Here is a 5,847-nt window from a genome sequence, read left to right as displayed (position 1 = left end):
GCAGGGGATGGTTTGTCATCTTTCTAAACAACAGTGGTCCCTTACAAGTATAGAAATACAATCTAATAAATATAGACACAGTCGTTTCTATATTGGTGTGACATATCCAGCCAGCAGCCAGACAGAGGTCTAATATTTACTCATATGGTAGTATCAACAATTCCATCAGCAATTTATAAGGTGGGGCACAAGCCTGTACCCTACTTAGCATTCATGAAACGTACAGTTGGAAAACGTAAAACACAAAGGGCTTTTAAGCAAAAGCTTACGGTTCTGGTATTTACACGGTTTCAATTATTAAACAGAATATTAGTACACCTTTACATGTTTAAGTGACATCTGGGTTCATAAATGTATAAGGTGCTCAATTTTGTCAACGGCGTTTTGATCCCACTACACCAGTATGGGGATCTTTATCAGGACATGTAATAAATGCCTAATAAATACAAGCCTCATTTGCCTAGGGGAAAAGAAAAGGAAGGAAAAGACAACAGAAGACCAATGAGGTGTATAATTCGGAAAGACAATTGTTTCAACAGAGTGTCGGTTCCGTCTAATGCCCGTGAAAGGGCATGCAACCTGTAACAAGGCGATGTGGCTGGGAAAAGAAGACAATTGCGCAGGACATATGATCTATCCATGACTGAATTACTTCAACCGCCTGTGGATCGAGACATTCAGTTGAGGTGCAAAGCGGTATTCAGGCCAAAAACGGTGAATGGGCGAACAGTGAAGACTAGTTGCCTAGAGCATGGAATGAGGATGGAAGGTGATAAGTAATAACCCGCAAAGTGCCAATGTGCGGGTGATGGCTATATGGAAAACGGGAGCTAATCCGGGCAAGCTGGATTTAACGTGAGAAAAGCGACGTGAATAGTGCTAGTGGGATTGCGCACTAAGGTAATATGTAACAACCCCCAAGGAGACATTGTGCGGGTGATGGGTAATCGGAGAATGGAATTAAAAACCAGACGACCTGAAATACAGTGAAATTCGCAACGTGTTTAGCGGCATTAAAACTTGTGGCGTGGTGTTGGGTGAAGACGGTCATCGCAATAAGGAGGCGCTTACCTGATTGAGCCAGGAAGGGACATGGCTCTCAAAACGTTATCGTGCAACAGGTTTGCAACGGTTGGTACCCTGTAAGAATAAAACTGTCAGGGGCCATGATCGGGCAAGACATCAGTGTGTGGCAGGATACAGACTACGGGCTTACAAGAATCGGGGTCCTTGAAGTAGCGTCAGGCCATTTAAGGCAGTAAGGCGATCTGTGATAGCAAACTTGCCTGTAAAGAAAGGTGGAGGACGGGGTCAGGGCAGGCCATACCTCGCAGTTAGTAAACCACTTGTGCTATCCTGTGTGGACTTACCGATGGAACCATGCAGTGTCGTGCAGTCACTATGGGAAGGTGAGCCGGCAGTGTTCGAACAGGCCTCCTTAAGGGGATATGTGCATCCTGATTGGCTAAGGAAGTCACATGGTTATAGTCAAAATGGAAGAGGGGTACGAAATTAAGTAAGGACGGCGGCCATCTTAAGGTGGTCAAGGTGATTGAATGTAAGGGGGAAAAAAGTTTCTAACGTATACAAAATAGTCAGAGCATACAAAATACGATAAAACACAGAAACGATAAAACACATGAGACACAAAATTATTCTGGGTTGTTAAAATGCACACGAAACAATCTTGAAGCACTCGTTCTAGTATGCTGCAGCAGACAGCGGTGTTGATTGTTTAAAGCAGAGAGGTCCAACCTTAGGAAAAGTTCAAATAAGAGTTTATATCAGAGAGGTCCAGTCCTCAAGAAGGTTCAAGCCTGAGTTCAAGCTATCTGTCTTCAGAATCCATTTAAGTTCCTCCTTATTTAGGATCCTGGTCAGGTCGCCGCCCCTTGGAGGTAAATAAATAACCTGACAAATCACGGTCCAACGAATGTCATTTTCACTGTGTCCTTTGTCAGTGAAATGCTCAACGAGGGGGGCATTTGCTGTTTTGCACCGAATTCTGCTACGATGCTGTGAGATGCGCAGCCTGATTTTCTCTTTTGTTTGTCCCACGTAAATCATGTTACATGGGCAGAAGATGGCATATATTAGATTACACGTGTTACAATTAGTAAATGTCTTGAGTGTATTTTTAATATCTTTAAACACAAATTCCTTACATTCGATAGTATAGTCACAAACAACACAGTTTCCACATTTTGAGTGGCCCCTGAGGGGAGCTAAGGACCACAGATCATGCAATGTTGGATTGGGGTTATTGGTCGGAGGGAGGGCTGCCCTCACTAGTTGGTCTTTTATATTTTTACTCTTCTTAAATGCAAACATGGGTATCTCCAAGTTGAGAGTACCAGAATTCAGAATGGGACAGTTTTTTCTGATTGTCTTGCGGACTGTATTGGAGACTGCAGAAAAGGTAGTGACACACACTAGTTGTTCCATTATCTTTTTGGGTTTGGGTTCCAGCAAGGTTTCACATGGGCCATACCACACCCTTTTCATGGCATTCCTGACCAAACGGCGTGGGTACCCCCTGAATGTCAATTTGGCGGAGAGTGATTTGGCCTCATTAAAATAGCCAGTTTTCGGAGAGCAATTTCTCCTAATTCTCAGGAATTGTGAAGAAGGAAGGCTATCTCTCAGTGCTCTAGGGGACAGCTATTGTAACTGAGCAGAGTGTTGCGTTCAGTCAGTTTCCGAAAAAGTGATGTGAAGAGGAAACTGGGGATGGTTTGTCAGCCACACTGTGTGGCACTGACACTTCAGTTGCCGGAGGTGGTTTGCCGGCCACACTGTGTAGCACTGACACCTCAGGTGCCAGAGGTGGTTTGTCGGCCGTACTGTGTGGCACTGACACCTCAGGTGCCGGAGTGGTTAGGCCTGCCGCACAGGGATGCATAGCCACTCCAGGGGGCGGAGATGTGGATGGTGTTGACGCAGCAGCATTCAACATCTCCACGCCTTGTGGCAGCAATGCCATGATGAGGATCTGCAGGGCATGGTAGATCCCAGCTACATTCCGCTGATGTTTAGCGGTGTCTGCCATCCTTTCTAGCTCCACCCGCACCATGTCCTCCATGAGCCTCCGCATCTGTGGCAGCTCATGGCTGGTATCGCTGGAGCCACTCTGAGCGGACAGATGTTCTTCTCTCCGCGTCATGACTCCAGCGATGTCAGCCAGGGCTCGTTGGAGACCATGTAGCGGGGCTACACACCCAAGGATGGCGTCAAGTTTGGTTGCCATGTTGCCGAAGCCCAACCGCACCTGCTCTGCGGTCTCCCTCTGGCACTCCAGCACACGGAGTTGGTAGGCCATGTGCTGTGGGCCAGGGCTGTGGATGCCTCCTGCTGGTTGCTTTGGGTAGTGGATGTGGTCTCCTCAATGCAGCTGGCCTGCCCTGATCCTGGAGGTGAGTTGCGGATGAGCTCCATGATGTCTTGGATGGCTTGGGTGTCGATGCTGGTGTTGTCCCCCTCGTCATCAGTGAAGAGTGGCTGGGACTGCTCTGCAGGAGGTGTTGATGGTACACCTGCGATGGGAAGGGGATATGGTGTATTATGATGTGTCCACATGTATGTAGCCGCATGGTACATGTTGACATTCAGACAGCATGGCATTGTGCATTGTGACAGTCTGTAGATCTGGGGGAGGACCCAGAGTCATTGTGGGTGTGCACTGTGCTCTGCTTGATTGTGCATATGTACCATTGTGCCCATCTCCACCCGTCCCCCCAGTACCTGGTGGTCACTCACCCTGTTGCGGTTGTGTTGTGTCCTGTTGGGCAGTGTCCGATCCCCCGACTCCGGCCTCAGTGTCCACACTGATGACTGTCGACAGCGGCTCCTCCATGTCATCCAGCTCGAGCAGTGGCGCTGGGCTCCCACCTCCATTCTGCGTTGCTGCCTTCTGGTTGGCGGAGAGTTTCTTTTTGGTCCGCCGCTTGATGTAATTCCATCGCCTCAATCAATCAGAGTACTTGTAGAGCGCGCTACTTACCCGTTAGGGTCTCAAGGCACTGAGGCGAGGGGGGTACCGCTACTGCTCGAAGAGCCAGGTCTTGAGGAGTCTTCTGAAGGCGAGTAGGTCTTGGGTCTGCCGTAGGTGGGTAGGGAGGGTGTTCCAGGTCTTGGCGGTGAAGTAGGAGAAGGATCTGCCGCCGGAGGTCGTTCGTTGGATGCGGGGGACAGCAGCGAGGCGAGGCTCTTTGAGCGGAGCTGGCGGGTGGGGGTGTAGAAGCTGAGTTTGCTGTTCAGGTAGGCTGGTCCGACGTTGTGGAGTGATTTGTGTGCTTGGGTGAGGAGCTTGAAGGTGATCCTCTTGTCGACGGGGAGCCAGTGTAGGTCTCTCAGGTAGGGGGTGATGTGGCTGTGGCGGGGGGGTGTTGACGATCAGTCGGGCGGAGGCGTTTTGGATGCGTTGTAGTCATCGTAGGTATATGGCTGGGATTCCTGCGTAGAGTGCTTTGCCGTAGTCCAGTCTGCTGCTGACAAGGGCCTGTGTCACCGTTCTTCTTGTCTCGTTCGGGATCCACTTGTAGATCCTGCGGAGCATGCGGAGGGTGTTGTAGCAGGAGGAGGAGACAGCGTTGACCTGCTTAGACATGGAGATGGAATAGTCGAGGATGAATCCTAAGTTGCGTGCATGGTCGGTGGGTGTTGGTGCTGTTCCCAGTGTGGTCGGCCACCAGGAGTCCTCCCAGGCTAAGGGTGTGGGTCTGAGGATGAGAACCTCCGTCTTGTCCGAGTTCAGTTTCAGACGGCTGCTCCTCATCCAGTCGGCGACGGCCTTCATTCCATCGTGGAGGTTTGTTTTGGCGGTGTGTGGGTCCTTGGTGAGGGAGAGGATGAGCTGGGTGTCGTCGGCGTAGGAGATGATGTTGATGTCGTGATGGCGGGCCACTTGTGCGATGGGGGCCATGTAGACGTTGAACAGCGTCGGGCTGAGGGATGAGCCCTGGGGGACGCCGCAGATGATGTTGGTGGCTTCGGATCGGAAGGGTGAGAGGCGGACGCTCTGGGTTCTGCCAGAGAGGAAGGACGTGGTCCAGTCAAGGGCCTTCTCTTAGATTCCTGCTTCATGGAGGCGTGTCTTTAGAGTGCGATGGCAGACGGCGTCGAAGGAGGCTGACAGGTCCAGGAGGATGAGGGCTGATGTTTCACCGTTGTCTAGTTGGCGCCTGATGTTGTCTGTGGCGGAGATGAGGGCTGTCTCGGTGCTGTGGTTTCGTCTGAATCCGTACTAGGACGGGTCCAAGATGTTGTTGTCTTCGAGGTGGCGGGCCAATTGCATGTTGACGATTTTCCCGATGACCTTCGCGGGGAACGGGAGCAGGGAGATGGGCTGGAAGTTCTTGAGGTCCTTGGGGTCCGCCTTGGGCTTCTTGATGAGGCGTTGATTTCGGCGTGCTTCCAGCTTTCCGGGAATGTCGCTGTTTCGAAGGAGATGTTGATGACCTTCTGTAGTTAAGGTGTGATGGCTGCATCTGCTTGTTGAATACGTGGTGTGGGCACGGATCTGACGGAGATTCTGAGTGGATGGAGTTCATGACCTTGCGTGTCTCGTCGTCGTTGACGTTGGACCAGGAGGTCAGGCGGTTGGCACTGGTGGTGTTCGCAGGGGAGGTGGAGTCTGGCGTAGTCGTGGTGTTGAAGCTGTCGTGGATGTCAGCGATCTTGCGGTGGAAGAAGATGGCCAGTGAGTCGCACAGTTCTTGTGAGGGCGGGATGTCATTGGCGTTGGCCCTGGGGTTGGAGAGTTCTTTTACGATGCTGAAGAGCTCTTTGCTGTCGTGTGCGTTGTTATCCAGACGGTCTTTGAAGGAGGATCTCTTCGCTAATCTGATG

This window comes from Lissotriton vulgaris, chromosome 7 (assembly GCF_964263255.1).
Source record: "Lissotriton vulgaris chromosome 7, aLisVul1.2, whole genome shotgun sequence".
Taxonomy (NCBI): domain Eukaryota; kingdom Metazoa; phylum Chordata; class Amphibia; order Caudata; family Salamandridae; genus Lissotriton; species Lissotriton vulgaris.
This window is presented reverse-complemented; position numbering follows the sequence as displayed.